Source organism: Amphiprion ocellaris, chromosome 7 (genome assembly GCF_022539595.1).
Source record: "Amphiprion ocellaris isolate individual 3 ecotype Okinawa chromosome 7, ASM2253959v1, whole genome shotgun sequence".
NCBI lineage: Eukaryota > Metazoa > Chordata > Actinopteri > Pomacentridae > Amphiprion > Amphiprion ocellaris.
The window spans coordinates 22127206-22149279 of record NC_072772.1 but is presented as its reverse complement, the minus strand read 5'-3'; the positions used below and the strand labels follow the sequence as shown (position 1 = coordinate 22149279).

General features: G+C 42.0%; 1 protein-coding gene across 4 annotated transcripts in view; it reads right to left on the bottom strand.

Moving 5' to 3' along the window:
- The window catches only part of phldb1b (pleckstrin homology-like domain, family B, member 1b), a 153744-nt gene that overhangs the window by 120617 nt on the left and 11053 nt on the right, over positions 1–22074 (bottom strand). The window contains exon 1 of one of the 4 annotated variants that reach the window (XM_055012307.1): positions 14000–14333. The exons of 1 other annotated variant lie outside the window; for it this stretch is intronic. The gene's annotated coding sequence lies outside the window, so the exon portion shown is untranslated. Of the gene's footprint in view, positions 1–8434; positions 8594–13999; positions 14334–22074 lie in introns of those variants that run through there. 2 more of the 4 variants (XM_055012308.1, XM_055012309.1) reach the window with 2 other exon arrangements.

The window sequence follows — 22074 nt, the reverse complement described above, 5'->3', positions numbered from 1 at the left end:
CGTTTCTGATTGAAGTATTGAGGAATATGAGGTTAGTGGAGCTAATGCAGTAAATCTTAAACCAGTATGAGATCCCCACGATATAAAATGTGTGTGAATAAAGTTTTAAGAATTAGTGTTGGTGGTTTAGATGCCACAGCACATAAAGATTCAAATTCACTCATGAAAAAGTTCATGAGAGCAACATTACAGTAACTATGCACTTTAATAAATGAACTCTTATGACTGTGTCTCAAACTTAAGTTTTGTTTTAAAGAGGTACATGCCCAGACACACAGCAGAGGACAGAAAAAGAGTCTGCGAGCAGCAGGAGGAAGAGTGTGGCAGATAGAGGAAGAAGAAGACATGTGGAGAGGCTTCACTCAGCAGTCTGAGTGTCACTATATGTAGATTTCCTGCCTGGCGAGCCGAGCCAGGAACCTCTTCCTGTTGGCGGCACAGACCAAGGTCAGGATCGGCCTAAGCTGTGGGACAACCCTGACCTCAAATATGAACCCTGCTAAGGCCTGTTATTGTCACATCTGCTCAAACTTTTTAGAAGTTTCACTGCTTGATGGAAGCAGCACAGTGACATGACTTCCACCTAATGATAATCATTTTATTTATCTTATTTCTTCTTATCTTCAAAAAATGTACTGTGTAATAATAATATTTTTATTCTCATGCTATTTATCAATATGAAGCTACTAGTCTCATACAGACAGACTCGTCTCCACAGTGATGTGTCAGTGCTGGAGAATGGTCTGATTTCACCTCATTGTAATTGTGCTATAGGGAGAAAAATGCTGTAGCTTGATTTTATTTGTTTCAGCCAACCACATTGTCTATGGCGGTGTTATGCTCAGGATGTAGTGATGGTGTTCCTGCCAAATAGAGACAGGCAGGATGGCAAGCACTGTGATTAAGATGACTAACTCACTGGGGGAAAAAAAGCAGGGCTGCATTACTGCACGATGTAAATATTCAGCTAAGCTTCACATTTTTAGCGCAGTAGGTTGATCCTCACAGGAGAATTTGAAAATGGTAGCCCACCGCTGGAGGAGAAGAGGAAGACACATGAAACGATGTATAAATAGCATGCTTAAACCTAAAGTCTGCATCTACTCAGTCACACTATGAAACTACAAACAGCAGACAGGTAGTTTAGCTTAACATAGCATGACATCACAACTAACCATTTCTGTCACAGTTTTTTCATAAATTCAAAATGCTTGTTGGTAGATGTTGCACTGTTGGACAGTGCTAGGCTAGCTGCACCTTTGTTGCTAGTGTCACACACACACATATGATTTCCTCCGATGTTGGTGGAGACCAAAACAGAGCTAAAAGAGGAGTTAATATTGCCCTTACACTGCCGTTCAAAAGTTTGGGGTCACTTAGAAATGTCATTATTTTTGAAAAAAAAGCAGTTCTTAAATTAGCATAACATTATATGAATCATAAATACAGTGTAGACATTGTTAATGTGGTAAATGACTATTCTAGCTGGAAATGGCTGATTTTTAATGGAATATCTACATAGAGGTACAGAGGAACATTTCCAGTAACCATCACTCCTGTGTTCTAATGCTACATTGTGTTAGCTAATGGTGTTGAAAGGCTAATTGATGATTAGAAAACCCTTGTGCAATTATGTTAGTACATGAATAAAAGTGTGAGTTTTTCATGAAGAACATTAAATTGCCTGGGTGACCCCAAACTTTTGAACGGTGGCATATATTTATGAAAATAACACAAACACTGCTCCTTAAATGTTAAGGTTGTTTGGTATCTACTGGAAGCAAAAAAAGGTGATAGTTTGCTAACATGTTTGCCTACAATGCGTTATGAAACTACAAACTGTCAGACTTGGTGAGGTTTTTCTTTGGCTTAGCATATCAGTCAGTTGAACTGAATTTCTATGCTGCCTCCAAGAAGCCAAAAATAAATTATTAAATAAATGTATGCAGCTTTAATTAGATAGAGACTACTCCTACGATGCACAGTTTGGTTACAGCTTCAGCCTGGGTTTGAACTGGAGAACCAGTCATTGTTTAAAATGTTTTTAACTGTATGAATTTATTTAATCTGCTCAGAAAAACTCCTTGGTGGGCATTATTTCTTTGGTACAGGAAAGGATTTCTTTTGGGATGTGATCTGTTTGTAAATGAAATTTGGTTTGGAAACAAGTTCAGTGAGAAGGCAGCCTTTCACCATGGTCTTATTCCAATCAATGAATCATGTGTTGACAACAAAACTGCCCCAGGGTTGAAAATGAATGCTTAAAAAAAATCTATGAAGCTGCATTCATTACTTTTCACCAAATGAAGGTCATTGATATTTATTGGTTTGAACGATGAATCATATTTGGCTCTGAATACTATTTTTACATGGATAAAACCAAGCCTAAATGCCTCACTTATTAAAATGTAAATGTATGCATGGTGAGATAGCAGTGTATCCGTCGCAGCCTGATAACGTGAGTAAACACAGAATCATTACTCTGGCATGAAACGCTACTCATTGGAGGGACGCCATTATCAGCAGGCGGCTAAACACACCAGCTGCCCCGTCTGTGTGTCTTGTACAGACACAGAGTGGTATGAACACACATGCATATGCACACAGACATACTGAGTGGTAGGAAATGAGAGGTTACAGAAACGCTACTAAATCTGAGTGGAAGTGGGAAAAATAGGAAGGTGAGTGAATATACCTTCATCTTCCATAATAACTACTACTGAAGCAAGACAACAGTTTTGTTGGTTAACAGTGGTCACACAGGGCTGAAAAATAGCCTCATGCTCAGGTGGCTTTCTTCAAATAATTACAGGTTGCACCTTTAAAACATAAGTAAGAGCAAATGGCACAAGATGAAAACCCGGCAAACTATCTGTAGTGTTTTTCATCAAAGCATGAAACTGCAGCTCAGCAGATCTGAGGATCAGAGGGTCTGTCATTATCAGATTATTGTCTCCAATGACAGTAGAAATTATACCTCAGAGCATCCATGAAAGAACACTTGTTGTCATTATCCAAACCACTGTTATCCAGCACAGCAAAATGGCAACTTTGACTAAAACACCGAGCTGGAACCACAGGCCCAGATGACTCAATTTCTCTGACTGCCTCTTTACTAGAGTGTAGGAGTGGAAACTATTGTAAAGCATCATTTTTTACTTTTTGAAAAGCACACTTGTTTTTCTTACAGTAGATTATTGAAAATTTGACTCATTGCCACTGTGCTGCACAAATTTTCCTCTTGGTCTGTTGCTGGAAGCATGATGTTAAAGGATACCCCTCTGAATACTGTGATATTCTAAAGGTACAGATAGTTACATAGATGGTAACAAGTTAAAGGTAAATGCCTAAATAAACTACTGCAACTCAGTTATAAACCTTCATCAACCAGTCAAGTTGTGTTTTACATCCATTTCTATTCTGATGTAGTGAAGACTTTGTTGTGTGTAAGTTCATTAAAAGAAAGGACTCTAATCAAATTCCTTGTATGTGTTCACATGTATGGAAACTGAAACCGATTCTGACATACAATACCAGTAGAAAGTTTGGACACACCTTCTCATTCAACGGTTTTTATTGAATTATTTTATACAATGTAGATTGACACTGAAGGCATCAAAACTATAAAAGAATACATATGGAATTATGTTGTAAACAAAAGTGTTAATCTTCAGTATCAATCTACAATGTAGAAAATAATACAAATAAATAAAAAACATTGAATGAGAAGGTGTGTCCAAACTTTTGACTGGTAGTGGACACAAGGTTCCAGACATGACAACAGACAATATTTCAAGTATGACGGTGCTGTAAAGAAGCTACGATGTACACGACTGTTCAAAAGTTTGGGTTCACCCGAACAATTTCATGTTTTCCATGAAAACTCACACTTTTATTCATGTAGTAACATAACTGCACAAGGGTTTTATAATCATCAATCAGCCTTTCAACACCATTAGCTAACACAATGTAGCATTAGAACACAGGAGTGATGGTTGCTGGAAATGTTCATCTGTACCTCTATGTAGATATTCCATTAAAAATCAGCTGTTTCCTGCTAGAATAGTCATTTACCACATTAGCAATGTCTACACTGGATTCATCATTCATTTAATGTTACCTTCATTTTTAAAAAAACTGTTTTTCTTTCCAAAATAAGGACATTTCTAAGTGACCCCAAACTTTTGAGCAGCACAGAAGATTTATGTAGTGAGCACAGTTTCAAAGAGTACATCATTAGTGTAATCATTTGAGTATCTGGTCACCATCTCAAGCTTCACCTTCCATCTTATGATGTCACAGTGAATCTAAACTTTGCCTGCCCTGATATAAAATGTCATCATATTATTTTTAATGTGAAATTTTGTCTAAATTCCTCTGCCAATTCCTTGTTTGTCAGCAGAAAATGCAAAAATTGCCAAACCAAATTACATGAAACTTGGCAGAGAGGTGGAGTATAAACAAAGCAAAACCTTCTAATCTTTTGAGTTGATCACTTTATTTAACCCTTTGATGCACAACATGGGTCAAAAGATACCCATTTTCCACTGAATATGGGTCACTTTTGACCCATGTTGTGCATCAGAGTGTTAAAATGGCTAGACAGGGCACTGGCCTTCACACAGGACTGTGCTCTCTGAGCGTCCTTCTAGTTAGTGTAGGAATTCTAAACAAAAATCTCAACCCAAACAAATCTCACTGGAAGTTTGTGGAGCAACATGTAAGATTACTGATGCTGGAAAAAAGAACATCTACAAATGGCACCACAGTTTGCAAGTTTTAGGCCCAGCCTAAAGTGAACAGGCCGAGTGGAACAGCCAATTTGCAAATACCTAAACGAGATGATCACCTGAGTTCATCCAACAACAGTCTGAATATATGACACTTCATTCAAAAAGCCTTGATTTCCCTCTTGAAATATAAAATCTGTAGTTTTTTTTCCCTTAGGACACTAAAACTGCAGTACTTTAATATGGACAATGAATGAAGTGGTCGTGTGTCATGTAAATAGTGTAATTCACATTGACAAGCCCACAGAGAATAGCCACTAATTTTTGATATTCCCTGTGTTTTAGAGTCTCTTAGCACAATGTTTTGGTCTCTGCAAATGTACTGTTTTGCTCAGCACTCTTACCAGCATTGTTTCTAGCCACAGCAGGTATGTGTTTGCAGCTCTGATAAATTCACTGTACACTGCTGCAAAACACCAAACAGCAGACCGAAACAAGAAGCAACTAGCTAATGAACATAATGGAACATTTCCCATTAACATCCATCAGGTTGTCAGAGATACCTTCTCCAAATAATAGCTTGAAAACAAGGGCAAAAAACAAGATATGAATTTAGCTTTACAGTCTCAAGAGTTGGATAAATGTTTTTGGTCTTTGTTCCAGTGCCAATTTAGAGAATAACTATTCTCTTACACAGATTATAAGGCTGGAACTCTAGTATGTTTTGGTGTCCTGATTATCAGGTATCTTCAGCTTTTCCATCATTCAGCTATAACAAAGTGATCAAACACCGGGAATATATTAGTGAGAGTAACTATCCCTGTCCAGCTCCCCTTTCTCCACCTTTCTCCACCTTGGGTGGTGGGTCTGTACAGAGAAACCAGTAGGAGTGACTTACTGGGAATGTGGTATTCCAGTGGTATTCCATTGCTCATTGACTCCGTTGACTTTTGGCTCAGTGTTTCCTAAAGACGTGGAGCTGGACAGGCATTCCAGCCTTGCAGGGACAAAGAGGCTCTTTCAACAGCAGTAATCCTCTGGAGGAGGAGTGGGAGCTGCTGGCCTGCTGCATACTGGACAACAGAACCCACACTGAGGTTCATACACTACATGACTCCAACACACAGAATCGAGGGGCCACATGTTTACAGGGGTGATAGTTAAGTTCATGTGTCTGTGGCATTTCTGTCCAGGAGTGAAGAATATCTTGTTTTGCAAAGATGTCAGCCTTCAGTGGACCAATGGCCTTGACAGACACTCAACAATAAACAAAACCACACAGTGAGGCATGGGTTTATACATAACCTTCAAAATAATTACAAAGGCTTAATCCCAACCCAAGATTCACTTCCTACTTTTTCCCCTCTTAAGCTTTTAGCTGCATTGCACAGTTTAAATTGTTAAGTGGTGTTTGATAATGTATTTGTAATAATTACTGACTTATGTCAGTAGCATGTCATCCATCTCCACGATCAGAGAGCAAACTCTGTAAACTGATAAAGACCATGACTATGTTAGAAGCTCAAGCAAAAGGAATTTGAGTTGAACTGTTGTGTCAAACACACTATTTCTTCTCACAGTGAATATTTGCAGGTAATGCAAAAAATATCTCAATATCCTTGTTGCAGATGTTCCTGATTTAAATGAGAAATACTCACACTCAAACCATGACCTGTGATTAGAAGCCTAAAGTAGATAATGTTTCACTTTAATGGGTCATTGATCAAACAGGATTGGCAGTGGCAAACACGATCCTCCTAACAAGCCATGGAGTAACAGCTCCTTGGCTTGCTTTTGCAAAACGCTTATAGCTAACCATGACTATATTTCATTTTAGGAGAAGTACCTATTCTATTTCCTTGAAAACCATCCTGTAAGCATGCAAAGGTTCCCCACAAGGTCCTGCAGTAGCCTAAAGTCCAGTCAGGGCAGATGGATGGGTCAACAAAACAGTTTTCCCAGTTCAAAACAATGGTCAACTTCAACCATCCATTATCTACACACAGCTTAATCCTCATTAAGGTCATGGGGGGCTGGAGTCTATCCCAGCTGACTGAGGGTGAAGGCAGGAGACACCTGGACAGGTCACCAGTCTATCACAGGGCTACACATAGAGACAAACAGTCGCCCTCACATTCACACCTATAGACAATTTAGAATCACCAATTAACCTCAGCATATTTTTGGACTGCAGGAGGAAGCTGGAGAACCCGGAGAAAACCCACATATTCACAGGGAGAATATGCAAACTCCATACAGGCCCAGGACCGGGGATCTTCTAGCTGCGAGGGGACGATGCTAACCACTGAAACACTGTGCAGCCCAGCTTCAGCCATTTCATTACAAATAAAACTATGAAGCTTCTTTATTTCGAACCAAGCCATAGTCTAGCCAAGTCAAATGTGAAGTGAAAACATCTGTTTTATTTCCAGTCATTGGTACATGGGTCATATTCAGAGCGTAGTGACAAATGATCTGTATGGCTGGTCAGGTTGGAGGACTTGTACTAGAATGTGATCTGTATAAATTTCAGTATCAAAATGAGAGGGGTGGAGCTTGATGACCCCAGTCAATCAAAGCATAACATTTTTTTCCCATTGGTGAACTAATGTTACTCCTACAACTTGCAGGAACTTTTGTAGCTTGCCTCAACAAGCGGAAAGAGTTACAGTAGCTTCCCTTTTCAGTATTTGAGCTTTTTCTTCCAAATGTGGAGATGCCTTTATAACTGGCATTAACACCAGGCTCAGATCTGATCAAAATGAGAACTTTAGCACCTTCAAATGTGAATCTGAATGATTTCATTGCATTTTGATCCAAATGTTTTATACTTACTGTAGATACAGATCAAATGTTAACACTAGGTTTAAGTTAGATGTAGGTCAAATGAGGTCAAAAATGTCTTGTTCTTACCTACCAAACCCAGACTGGTAGATAAATGTTTTGAGTTGGCTACCTAACAACCACCATTAAAAATAACTAAGTATACTGAGTATGAGGCTATTCACACCTAATACCGTATACTACATTTTTTTGTCAACTGTAACCTTGCTTATTAACACTGTATGTAATAAACATCATCAACTCATAAAATATAAAGCTGTGTTGTAGATTGGGCTTCCCATTTTAAATCTAACTCCACCTTAACCACGCTTCTTAGAGCTACTTACACAGTAATTCTTCAGTAATAAAATAATACTAGATAATACTCTTGGTGACGCTTTCCTGCTGCAGAATGAGCACTTTAAGCACATGTTCATTCTTAGAATTTAAAAGTCTCTGAGAATATTCTTATTGTACTTGAAACATAAGAGTCCTCCACTGAAATACAGGATATAAACTACCCACTAGGCTTGTTTATACATGTGTGAATGGGAATCAGTTTGACTCAAAGGTTTCCAAAGACAAGCAGCACAATATATAATATAATATTATTTGTATCTGTCTGACGATAAATATTAAATAAACTGAATTCTCTCATATTCCCAAATGGACACTGATTGTCCAGCAGTAAGAAAATCCTAATGTACCAGAAACTGAACCTACAGACCCCAGCACCTGTAACATGTTGGTAGAACAGGTTCAATCATCCTCCTGTTTGTCACCAAAACAAACACAACAGCATGTTTCTCTCCAACTACCAGTCTGAAGGAGCAGTTTTAACTCAACTTCATCTACACACATACATTGACAGTGTCACTCACCCTCACCTCTCTCTTATCTGTGGTACGATGCTCTCCTTCACCAATGTCCGCTCATTCAAAAGTCAACTTTAAAATCCACCCGGTGTCCATTTCTGAAAACTCCCCTAAATCCAGCCGGCTTAGTCCGAGGTCTGAACATTGTTGGTGGTAAACTTTGAAAGAAGGGAGTGACACTGAGGGGGGTGGAGGCTGGGGAGGGAAGGGAAATGAAGGGGCGAGGAGGGGAGGAGAGGGGAGGCTGGAGGCAGCGTGGGATATCCCTTTGAGTCATGGAAACTGATCCAAAGAGCAGACAAGCTTACAGACGGCCAAACAGCCAAACAGCACTGTGTGTCTCTTTGTATTGTTCTGCCATTCAGACCCCATTACACTGTGAGGACATTCAGCAGCTTCTGGAAACACTTACTGCACTTCCTAACAGGTCAATCACTGGAAAACATGAATACCATCACTAGTGAATGCACACATTCTATTTAATCACCTCTCTGTCATGGTAACATGACAAACAAATTAATTTATTTTCTTCTACTGGATGGTTTTCCGAATATTTTCTGACATCCACTACCGTTCAAAAGTTTACAGTCACTTAGAAATGTCCTTATTTTTGAAAGAAAAGCAGTTTTTTCAATGTAGATTATATTAAATGAATGATAAATCCAGTCTAGACATTGTTAATGTGGTAAATGACTATTCTAGCTGGAAACAGCTGATTTTTAATGGAATATCTCCATAGAGGTACAGAGGAACATTTCCAGCAACCATCACTCCTGTGTTCTAATGCTACATTGTGTTAGCTAATGGTGTTGAAAGGCTAATTGATGATTAGAAAACCCTTGTGCAATTCTGTTAGCACATGAATGAAAGTGTGAGTTTCCATGGAAAATATGAAAGTGTCTGGGTGACCCCAAACTTTTGCACCATCGTGTATATTTTATGTCTTTCTCCCATAATGTCCTGCTGTTGTCACTTTATGTTACTTTATATTCTGATCATATTTTATGTGATTTTTAGATATTATTAAAATTACCTTAAACCCTGTTTAGCCATTTATTTGCTCTTTTTTTTATCATGATATCTAGTAATTTCTCTGCAGGAACCATCATTTCTCTTTTAAATGAATGAGACACCCATTACCATCATAGTGCATCAGTGTGCTCACAGAATATGTGCCTGTGTCCAAATAAGTGAAGAAGAGGAGCAGCAGCCATTAAACGGCTGCCTCTGCCAATAATCCTTTGTTACCATATGTCAGCTCCTTGGGCCAAACTCTAATGTGTCTTTATTTGTGTGTTCACATGCAGCTGTAGCATATTCCTCACAGCTGGTTAGATGTTGTAAATAATCGTATCATGAGCCAACGATATCTGAAATACTCTTCATATCTGAGTGCATGAGGATCAGAGCAAAAGAAAGGGAGAGAGAGAGAAGAGAGGGTAAGAGCTGAAATGAAGTGAGGTGAGGTGAGCAGTCTGAGAATGATTATGTCTTTGTTTTGGGATGAATCGCTGGCCTGTAGGCATGCTGTACATGAAAGAAAGAAGACAATGCAGGAGGAGGTAATGAGGGAGGAAAGAAGGAAAGGGAGAGGAATCTGCAGAGGTCATATCCCAGTTTACTGATGACACGCATTCTGATTGCATGTTTCTGTGTGTGTGTGTGTGTGTGATTTGTACATACTGCAGCTGCTGGAGAGGCAGCAGGCAGCAGATTGTGCAGCTGTTTGTGAATAACACACCAGGCTGGGCAATATGTAACCCTAACATGACCCACAGTAACCTCCACCATCCTGACCTCTTCCTCCTGTCGCTCACTAGTTTTAGGTCTGTGCAGATCCCTCTGAGGGTGTTTGACCATTGCAAGTGCACCAGCTGTGCATCGTATGGTTTCTATTCCTTCTACTCCCTTTTTGGCCATTACCTAACGATGTCCCGGTCAAGTGCTTTTGCCCCTTATCTGATCTCAGCCATTGAATATGTATTATCTGCCATTACCAAGTTTCAATTTGATACCACGTTCCTAGATAATACACACTTGAAGTACATTTAAAATAATACAATAAATCTAGTGTATATTGTTGCCAATTGATTAGTTGATGCTTAATGTCCTCTGGCCAGGGACCATATATTGTGTGGAAATCTACCCAGAAAAAAAAATGTGCTTTCTGTGTCTGACACCTGCATGGCACTAAATGGAAAACAAAGGATGGGCTGAGATTAGTGCCAATATCGATTACTTCAAAAAGCTTTGATCAGCTCTGCTACCAATCCATCGGCTCACTACATCCCTACAATTAACATTACTATAATCTGAAGTAAAATTAGGGAGTTACTTGAAATTTCTGCTTTAGTGCAGCTTCACTGAAAAAATGCAGTCTAGTATTGTCCAAAGCTCCCTCTATATTAGATTGAACCCTGGTCAGTCTATCTTTAATGTCAGTTACCATTATACCTTTAGTCTCTGTCAAACACAGTCAATTAGTGTCAAGTAAAATGAATGGGCATATTCCAGTCAGTAGCTCACACCTGCTGCAGTTTACACACTGAGGTCAATTACCACTCAACTAACTTCACACCACTAACGAGAAAAGCACTCAGAGAGTGCTGTACTTCGCCAAGGCTGTTCATTGGTTGTGTGATTTCCAATGGATAAGTCCCAATAAGTCCACAGCGGTCAATTTGTAGTAGGATCACAATCATGTGATCATCAGCAGGCAGCTGATATAACATTCACTTGTTGTCATGGCTACAGTGATGCCATGCTGCTGTTTTACAATGATACAGAAATCTTTAACAAATCCGTGGATCCAGACTATAAGCTGCATCACTGTGTCCTTGTGTCATTTCTGACCTTCCCTGAAAATTTCATCCAAATCTGTTATGTACATTTTTGAGTAATGTTGCGAACAGACAGACAGACAGACAAACGTACACCGATCATCTTTTAACTCTGCTGCATTCCTTGGCGGATTAATAAATAACCACCATCCAAGCTGTGATGTAGTAACTGAGTGCTTCTGATTGACTGTATGCATGCTCTGACTGCCATTCCACATTTATAACCTACAACTGCCAGCCTTCCCTAATTTCCTCCACAAATTCCATGATACAGTGTAGTCATAAGATTGTTACAGTCCTCTGGTGGTGAATATCCAACCAGGCTGGCTCCATCCTGGAAAAAAATGTAACTACCTGTTCACATTCAAGGTCACCAGTATCGCTGACAGCAGAAGTAGGGCACCCAGAGGAGGCATTAAAGACCCAGCACAGGGGAGTCCATAAGAGAATGGGACTGGGTGGATGACTGGGGGTGGGGTGATGTTGGGGGGTAGATAGAGTGCCTCTGTGCTGCCCTGATTATTCTCTCAACAGAATGAGCTCACACAACAAAGGATTTATTATCACTAGCTGGAGAGTTGCTGCAGTCTGGGAACTGCACAGCCGGTTTCTCTGCCAGGAGCCCGAAAAATGTGGCCCAGCTCTGCTTTGGTGGGGAGGTTCAAACAACAGCAAACCCTGTATGGGTCTCTCTCTTCCTCGTCCATAAAGCAGCCAGTGTTGCAGGAGGGTGGGAAGACCTGGAGACTAACGTGGCAGCGTGAAACAGCTGACTTTTACAGACTCATGCTGGTTTCCTCTTCATCTCTAACGTCTTGCCCTCAGGTACATCAGTGCTGTCTATATGTACTGAGAGGTTACTCCAGATTAGGCAGAATCTGACTGATTATATGTAGTGATACTACAACACTATAACTGTAGAAAATTAAATTCACTATGTGAGATGCTTTGATTAAATAATAATAATTTAAACTGAAAGCAATAAAACACATATTCCTGTGTAAGTCTCATTACATTGTTCTACCAATACACATTTCACGTGGCTGTTAGATTATTGATGCTTGTGGATACAAACATCATCAAAGAGTAACAGACAGGGTAGCATGATGTCTGACATGAAGCAATGTTAGCATTCATATTTCTGAAAAGCTGATGAATTTAGGGCAGTTCTCTTTTAGCTCTCTGTTGGGCTCCTCTATCCTGAACCTTGAGAAAATCATCTCCCTCTTTAGCTACTAAAAGCTTAGCTAACTGTGTTTCTTAGCTGTTTGGTGCTGGACAGGTTGTATGTAGTGAATTTACTGGAGTATCTTTGCTGAAAATAGCTGCTAAATGCTGCTTTAAAACAGGCCAATGAGACTCAACCCAAGTTTTAAAGTTGTGCGCTAAAAGGAAAACAATGAACAAGCTCAAACACTTGTGCTAATGGCAACTTTTTTTCTTTTTTTTTCCTATTATTAGTATTATTTTTTATTAAGGTCTGTGTATTGTTTGATTATGTCTTATCTTTGCTATCTGCATGTAAGTTTTTTCTTTTCAATCTACTGTCTACACTGTCTTTGCTTTTTAACCTTTTAACTTTTCTGTTGTATGGCCTTGTCCTGTGTCACTTTAACATCTACCTGCCCTGGGACTACAGATGAAAATTAGCCCTCGAGGCTAAATCTGGCATATTTACATGTGGACATTTCTTGACTCACGTTGATTAATATGCACTGTCCCATCTTAAATAAATAAATAAATAAAATAAATCAACTGCAGAGTGTGGTGGCAATTACCTGTGGGTTTGTCACTATGAGCTACCCGTGTAACATTACCCACAATCACCTGATCCAGAGTTAATCTGAAAATGTTGCTGAGTGCAGCTTTAAACCTCATTCAGCTCCGCGTTAAAGCCAACATGTCTGCCAGTCCTGCTTGTTTGTCTCTTTGCAGTGAACATGCTCCACCTGCTGACCTCGGTCCGGACTGCTGTGTCTGTACCACTGATAAACCAAGGACACACTCACACACAGGAAGAACACAGCAAACACTTAATCTGCTGCAAGTGATTTGTGACCGAGGGAGTGGCAGCAGCAGCTTCACAGTTAATGTGCTTGCACTTTCTTGGATTATCATAGTAAAAACACATGGACGTTCTCCATCCAACAACTGCATGCTTCTGACAAGCCTTTGGGAAATACGTCATTTGTTACAAATACTACATCATCATTTATTTTTGTCACCTAGAGTAATGGCCAGTGTAAGAAGTACCACTGGAAAATGTAACCAGATGTCACACTAGTTCTACAAAGAAAACATTAGAGCCTATTACGTAAAGAATTCCTGTTATAAAACCTTACTAGTACATTATTAGTCAATGCTGTAACCACATCCTTACTTAATAAGTTTCAAGACTTATGAATCATCACTTATTGTAACAAAGTGAGGACAAGAGCTTAAAGAAATGCATCTGAGTACTGATTTTATTGCATATTTCTTACATATTTAGTAGCTTCTATATTGTAAGTGTGAGGAAAACGCTGTAATCACAGCAAATCTTTCACTGCTTTTATATCAGATTCATGCAATCAGAACATGCTACATCGACTACACGAGCAAACCTGATAACACCTGCACTGTTTTCACACACACCAACATGCACGCACAACCTTAATGCCCGGTAAACAAGCAGCCAGTGTTAAAACAGCAATCAGCCTTTCATCTAGAATCTGTGAGGCTTCTACTTTACCTGACGGAGGTGTGGGTGGGTGTGTGCAGCGGGGGGTCCAGTAAAAGCTCAGGACTAAACAAACACACCACTGCTGCTGCTGCTGCTGCTCATAAAGGCAGGATGGGACTGCTGCTGGTGTCACAAAAATCAGAAAACACAAAGAAGGACAGCAAACTGACTGGGATCCAAAGAGGAAGCTTCTTTCTCTGTTCTCTCTCTCTCTCTCTCTCTCTCCTCTGCCTTCGTCAGGGTCTCTCACTCACTGTCTCTCCTCGATGCACACACGCACACACACACACACATGCACACACACACTGTCTCTGGCTGTCATAACACACACTGGGCTAAAGCCATGTGGCTGACACTCTGCTGACACACACTGTCTGGCTGCTGCTGCTGGTCCCCTCCCTCTCACTCTCCTTTGAATCACATGCTCGCTCTTTCATTCTCTCTCTCCTTTGGCATTACCCTCTCTCTCTCTCTCTCTCTCTCTCTCTCTCTCTCTCTCTCTCTCTCTCCCTCTCACACACACACACACACACACACACACACACACACACACACACTCCTGAAACACATGTACCCTCACTCTCCCAGCCCTCCGTCCGTTCAGCCTCGCCCCAACACGGGGACACAAGGCGCTCTGTCTTCTGGATAAAGAAATGCAGTGTTGTCCTTGAAAAGCAGCACAAATGTTAACCTGAGACTGGGCTCGTAGGTAAACAAGGTGCTGAACATGAGGTGAATACAGTGAGGGGGCAACTTCTCACTGGAAAACAGCCATTTATTCTCTCACACTGGAACTACTGTTAGTCTGAAGCACGTTTTCCCTCATATTCACGTCTCACAGTCTATTCTGCCCTGCAAAAACACAGAGCGCAGACAGAAGGGTGTGAGGTTTCAAGGCTGTGTAACTCTGTAACAAATGCATAAACATCTAATTAAATGCCTCAATAAAAATACATTCTGTACAGGTCAAATGATTCAGGTTAAAAAAAAGGACACTTTGTTAGCTAGTTAGTAATCTTTTAAGCAACTAGCTGCTACAATTACTGGGTAACACGCCTCTATTACTTACATATTATATCATCAAAATGTACTCTTAAGTAATACAAAACATGTAGAAATGAGCAGGACAACTTAGCCTTAGCCATAGCTTAATAGTGCAAGTGGTTTCAGCTGTGCCTGATGGCTTTGAAACATGTTGGTCTGTCTGAATTATACAGTGCATTCACATAGCATAATATTTTTTATATGGCAAAACAATTATCAAGAAGTCAGGTCTCAACAAATGGGAAACCTCCAGGGCTTAAAAATCAAGATCCAGAAATTGCATTTCCTTGAATGTCCACTTGAGATTGGCTCCAATAGCAAGAAATAAACACGTTTTACAGTGTGTTACAAAAACGGTTTTGATCTCTAAAGCTTATGTTCCAGTTCATGACAGCTGTATGGATGGTGAATTTTTATGTAATGCATCTGTTTCAAATGCATTAAGGATCAAAGTTCTGCATAATTAGGAGTTTGGCAGCTTTGAGTGAAAGGCAGGCGCCATCATGACCCAGAGATATTTACATGGAACGCCTTATCTCCACTAATGCTCCACCTCTTTCCTCATGTTTGGATTAGCCAGGACTTCAGGCCAATTTATTCTTTCTTTATCTACATCCACTTCTGCAAGGTTACACATGACTGGAATTTAAACACCTGCTGAAATCCACATGGGTGTGCATGGACCCCTATGCAGATGTCCACATGCAGCCCAAAATTTGTTACCACACAAACTGTCTCTACTGCAAGCCTGCTTACTGTTCATGTGAAAGAAAAACAGGCAGTGCTTAAAACAAGGTGAGGTGATTCTCCTTCATCCACAGCTTTTGATTTTATCAGTCAAACAGTTGCAATTGAAGTAGTCCTTCAATAGTCATGGTGCTTTGATTTGTACATGCTTTACTTTGACAAAGTCCAAACACAGTAGGAACATTTTTTCAGAAATCCTGTGTTACGTCCGTCTGTCTTCTTTCAAAGGTTTTTGTTGACCAGGACTAACGCTGCATTCCACATTCTACTTTACATCCAGTTTCAATTCAGTTTTAATTATACAGCAATATCAGTGCACTTGACGTAGGAAAGTCAAGACCTTACAATACTATAGGCTACTGAACACATTCAAATGACTCCTTTCAGGCAGCTCTTTGGCAACAGTGGGAAGGAAGAAATTCCTTTTAACAGAAAATAATGTCCAACAGAACCAGGCTCAGGGAGGACAGACATCAGCCTCGACCAGCTGGGGTGAGGTTAAAGGAAGACAGGAAAACTGTAGCGCCTCACTATCAACAGGCGGAAGCAGCCACTGGGTTTAATCTTGACATTGCTAGACAGTCTCAGATTGTATAATAATGTTTGTTAATTTATTTGGAACCCTTTAAAATTAGTTTTTGACAAAAGTACGCTATAGGCTCTCACATATTTGAACTTGTCCAGACACAGACCACAATGTTGGTTGTGTCCTAGACAGAATCAACACAAATAGTATAAAAATGTCCAGACAGACTCAAACATGACTGAGGTCACACAAATATGTACACCCACAGTGTGGTGCAGAGAGGACGCTGGTGTCTGAGCTCAGTGTGTTGTAGCACAGAAATGAAACAAGACTTTCTGTAATAGTGTAAGACTGACTCACATCAAAGCTTAAAAGATGGTAAAACTAACATTGTGTTTCTGTTTCTCTACAGTAGTGTGGGCTGCTGTGGAGAGCAGAACCTCTGAGTACTGTCATCACTGTCCATAGCGGGTGTTTACACTCTGACCAAACTGTTATTTGGATCTCCACTCCATCACCAAGCCCAAATTCCTGCTGCAACCGCTGCATGTATTTGTGTGTGTGTGTACACTTTACAGCACTGACTGTATGTTCTGATCTGGAAAAGCTTCATTTTGAACTGGATGACAAACTGCATGTGCCTTGCATTCCTATAGACTGGGTGGGATTTGTCATGATTTATATGAAGCAACACCATCTGTCAGCCTAAATCACACAGCTGGGCTGTTGTAGAGACAAACATAACAACCAAACCGACGAGACACGTCGTCTTCAACCTGTGAAACTGTGATACGCTTGTTGCAGCTGGTGGGAAATCTTCTGTGCACACACACAGCTGTGATGTATCACTGTGGGTTGACAGTGGTGTTAATCAGTGCTGAAATGCCAAGATTTCAAAACTCCCTTGTTTTGCTCATTCCTCCTTTGGAAACAAGCTGTGCTCTACCTCCCATCATGATCACCTACTCATCCTACAACGACACTGCATGACAGCCTGATCTCAAGCTACACTTATACAGTTCTCCTAGAAGCATGGCTCCGTGGTCTGTACCAGACATCTGTGATGGCTGTAATTAACTCATTTACACTTGTCCATTTGTAATGTCATCTTATCAGTTAATGTGCGGGCATTAGCTGTAAGCTAACTGACATTAGGCAATCTTGTGTGGCAGCTCAGATTCTGAGTGATTTTAGAACTCATCAGGAATTTCTTTTTCTGCTTTTTAACACCACTCTTTTGACTCTTTGTACATTTATGAAGTAACAGTAGATTTAGAACTCTCCAGGATAAGTCGATGGTCCAGTGATCAGGGTACAGCTGCTGAGTCCTCAGTTTGACTCCTAGCAGGCCTGATCTGTGCTTCATGTCATCGCCCTGCTCTCTTTCATTTCCTGTCCGTCTGTACTGCATCTGTCCAATAGTAGCAAAAGCCAAAAAAAAAAAAAGATATTTGAAATAAATAATATGAAGGACAAACATTTTGCTCAAGCTGGAACATTTCTAATTTGTGACTTTTGTCCAACTTTGCACCAGATGACTACACTGGGACTGGGGTCTCGTAATGCAAACCTCCAAGGAGTGGGCAGTTTAACTCTGCTGCAGGCAGTCAGAAAATACACTGCAACCACAAATCCTTCTGTATAGTCAGCAAATTAGGTTGAAAAAATCTAAGTTGATAGTACAAAAGCATTCTGTGTTGAATAGATAAGGTAGGTTGTGTTTTGTTTTTTTTTTTCTCTTCCCTGTCCCCAGGTATGCTCAGTGGGAGTGGCCAGGTGCACCTGTGGCTCGTTACCAATTGGCAGGGATGGTTAAAAGATGAGTCGGCCTGAACGTCATGGCCAATGGGCCAGATCAGCTGCCAGAGTGTGGTGTGGTGTTGTCTCGTCTCGCACGGGTCTAGGGGACCCGTGTTGGATCTTTGGGAGTACTGTGTTGGATTTGTCTTGCTGGATAAAATAAACGTCTTATCGATTGACGTCTCACCAACAGATTTCCTGCCTCTTTGTTGTCCTACGTGTTACTTCCCTTATCCCCTAGCTGTCGGGACGTAACATATTTGGGGGCTCGTCCGATTCTTTAAGAGTGATTCTGTGGGGTCAGCTGTATTTGTTGCTTGCGATCCTTTGTTTTTCATGCTTATCTGTTGCCTCATTCACGGTTTTCCTCAGGTAGACAGGTGAGTGTTCAGCCGAGCTGTTTCAGCTCCTCCGTCGGACACTCGTTTGTTATTTTTCCTTTGTTGTTTTCGGAGTTAATCCCGGGCGGGGTCCAGACCCTGTTGGGGGTAGGCGCTCAGGGCTTTGGCCGCTGAGATCAGCCTTTAAAGTCGCCTCGAGCCCGGCACGCTCCAGAAGATAGGTAGGTGAAGAAAATCAGGTAGGACTGAGGAAAGCTTGGTGAGTGTTGGTATTGTGTGTTTAACATGTGTTCCCGCGGTGGCTGCAGTGGTACGGTCCAGCTGTATGCGCGTGGCCGGTTGTCAGACGACTTGTATTAGCCTGGTTAGCTGTGGCCAGTTCGCTACCGTTGGTGAGTATGGCAGCGTTTGTTTTGGAGGAATTTGTGGCTAATCCGACGGTGAAGCAGCTGGACGAATGTCGGAAACAAGACTTGCTTGCGATTGCAGACCACTATGGTCTAAAAGTCCCGTCATCGCTCATTAAACGGGAGTTAAAAGCCGTTCTGCTTGGTCACCTGGTACGTGAGGGGTTTCTTACCTTGCCGGTGTCTGAGTCTGCTGATCTCATGGCTGAGGCCGCGGCGGCTGTGTCCGTCTGTGGAGACCAGCCTGCTGCAGCGGGACGCTCTTCTCCTCGGGGAGGAGAAGGGGCTGGTCCGTCGGTCCCGTCTGGCGAAAGACCACAAACGCCGGAGCCGAAGCTGTTCACGCTGCCACGTTTTGATCCGCTGTCGGTCGAGTCATCTCCAGGCTCCAGATTAGATGCACGTATGAAAATGCGTCTAGCTCGTCTTCAGCTGGAAAAGGAGGAACGTGAGCGGGCACGAGAGTTTGAGCTCCGCAGAGAATTGGAGCTGAAAAAGTTGGAGGCAGAGACCGCCGTTAGAATGCGGCAGCTCGAACTACAGAACGTGGTGAGTTCTCCGGGTAATGTAACTGCAGGTCCTTCATTTGATATGAGTAAGAACATTTCCTTGGTTCCTGCATTCCGTGAGACTGAAGTGGAGGCTTATTTCAGCACCTTTGAACGGATAGCTGCTGCCTTGTGCTGGCCTAGAGATGTGTGGGCTATATTATTACAATGCAGGTTGACAGGTAAGGCTCAGGAGGCCTGTTCGTCCCTCTCGGTAGAGGATGGTCTCGAGTATGATAAGGTGAAGAGTGCTATCTTGCGTGCCTATGAATTGGTCCCTGAAGCATATCGACAGCGTTTCCGTGGCCTTAAGAAAGGAGCGGGCCAGAGCTATATGGACTTCGCGAGGGAAAAATGCACGTTGTTTGACAGATGGTGTACCGCCAGTAAGGCTGAGGATTTAACCTCTGTTCGTGAGTTGGTGTTGTTGGAGGAGTTTAAAAATTGTCTGCCAGAGCGCACCGTCGTTTACCTGAACGAGCAAAAGGTTACTACATTACAACAGGCTGCTACTCTGGCAGATGAGTTCACTCTGACACACAAAAATGTCTTTTTCAAGCGTGACTCCTCCCTCCGTGATTCTTCTCAGCAAGCAGAGCAGCAGGTGACAGGTAGTGCATCAGTGGGTCCTACGGGTGAGAGGAAATGTTTTTTCTGCCGCCAGTCAGGTCATATTGTAGCTGAATGTGCAGCATTGAAACGTGAGCAACGGGGCTCAATTCAAAGTCAGCCCAAAGGTGTAGGGTTGATTAGAACTCCCACCGTTCCTGCCTGTATTCCGAAGGCACCTGATGACTGTTTTAAACCATTCATTTTTAAAGGTTTCGTCTCCCTCACAGGTAGGGTGGAGGACCAGCGCCCCGTAACATTGCTGCGTGATACAGCCTGTTCCCAGTCTCTTATCCTCTCTGATGTGCTGCCGCTCCATGCGGGGACTTCCTGCAATACGAGTGCAATAGTGAGGGGTATTGAAATGGGTTTTATAACTGCCCATCTTCACAGGATTCATATTAATACTGAGTTGGTGGCTGGGTTTTTTTCGGTGGGAGTCCGAGATAGTTTCCCCATTGATGGTGTTGATTTAATTGTGGGGAATGACATTGCTGGGGGCAGGGTCTATCCTGTGGCTGAAGTTGTTGCCAGTCCCATTTCCGACCCTGTGCAGGACGATGTGGCCCGTAGCCATCCTGAGATATTTACTGTGAGTGTGTTAACCCGAGCAAAGGCCCGTGGGCAGGCCGAGGATATTGACTTGTGTGACTCACAGCTTGCTTCTGCTCTGTTTGAGGATAGGTTACCCCCTGCTGGTCAGTCGGTGAGCTACCCTCCAAGGAAACTGCAAGAGTTAACTGTCCCTATTCCTCCTCCTGCAGTGTCTTTGCCTTTAACCCGTGAGGCGCTCATCGAGGCGCAGAAGAGTGATCCCTCCTTGGCGAAATATTTCAGGTCCACCGGTGATCCAGACAGTAAGTGTAATGACAAAAAGCAGACGTTTTTCTTCGATAATGGCGTGCTAATGCGCAAATGGGCTCCGCAATTAGACAGAACATCAGCTGAATCTGGTGAGGACTGGAGAGTGGTGTATCAACTCGTTGTACCAGTTAATTGTCGACAGCATGTGCTAGAATTAGGGCATGAGCATGTGTGGTCTGGGCATTTAGGAATCACCAAGACTTATGACCGCATCCTGAAACATTTCTTCTGGCCAGGTATGAAGGCTGGTGTGACTAATTTCTGTAACACTTGCAGCACATGTCAGGTTGTGGGAAAACCGAACCAAGTGGTGCCTCCAGCCCCTCTGCATCCTATTCCTGCTGTTGGTGAGCCATTTGACCATGTGATTGTGGATTGTGTGGGTCCGCTGCCTAGAACAAAGTCTGGTAACCAGTTTCTGTTAACCATCATGTGTGTGTCCACCCGTTTTCCTGAAGCCATCCCATTAAGGAAGATCACTGCACCCGCTATCAGCAAGGCATTGATGAAATTTTTCACCACTTTTGGGTTGCCTAAGGTTGTGCAGACAGATCAGGGAACCAATTTTATGTCTAAAGCATTCAAGCAGACTTTGCGCTCACTTGGTGTCACTCACTCCACATCTTCTGCTTATCACCCGGAGTCACAAGGAGCTCTTGAACGCTGGCATCAGACATTGAAATCTATGCTGAGGAAATATTGCCATGATACAGGGAGGGGCTGGGATGAGGGTGTGCCTTTCATACTCTTTGCCATCCGTGACGCTAAACAGGAGTCACTGGGATTCAGTCCAGCTGAGTTGGTGTTTGGTCACAACGTGCGTGGGCCATTGAAGGTGTTGAAGGAACAGTTTGTGTCAGGTTCCTCTAAATCTAACCTGTTTGCTTTTGTCTCAGAATGTAAAGATAGGTTGCAGTGTGCATCTGTATTGGCAAAGCAGGCCCTCTCGTCCTCTCAAAGCAGCATGAAGAGACGATATGATAAAAAGACGGTCAAGAGGCAATTCCACCCTGGTGATCAAGTGTTGGTCTTGTTGCCCATGACCGGTTCTTCTCTCTCTGCTCGTTTTTCAGGTCCATATGTGGTAGACAGCAAAATATCAGACACAAACTATGTCATCCGAACACCGGATCGCAGAAGGAAAACCCGTTTGTGTCACATTAATATGTTGAAGTCATATCGCTCCAGGGAGACTTCT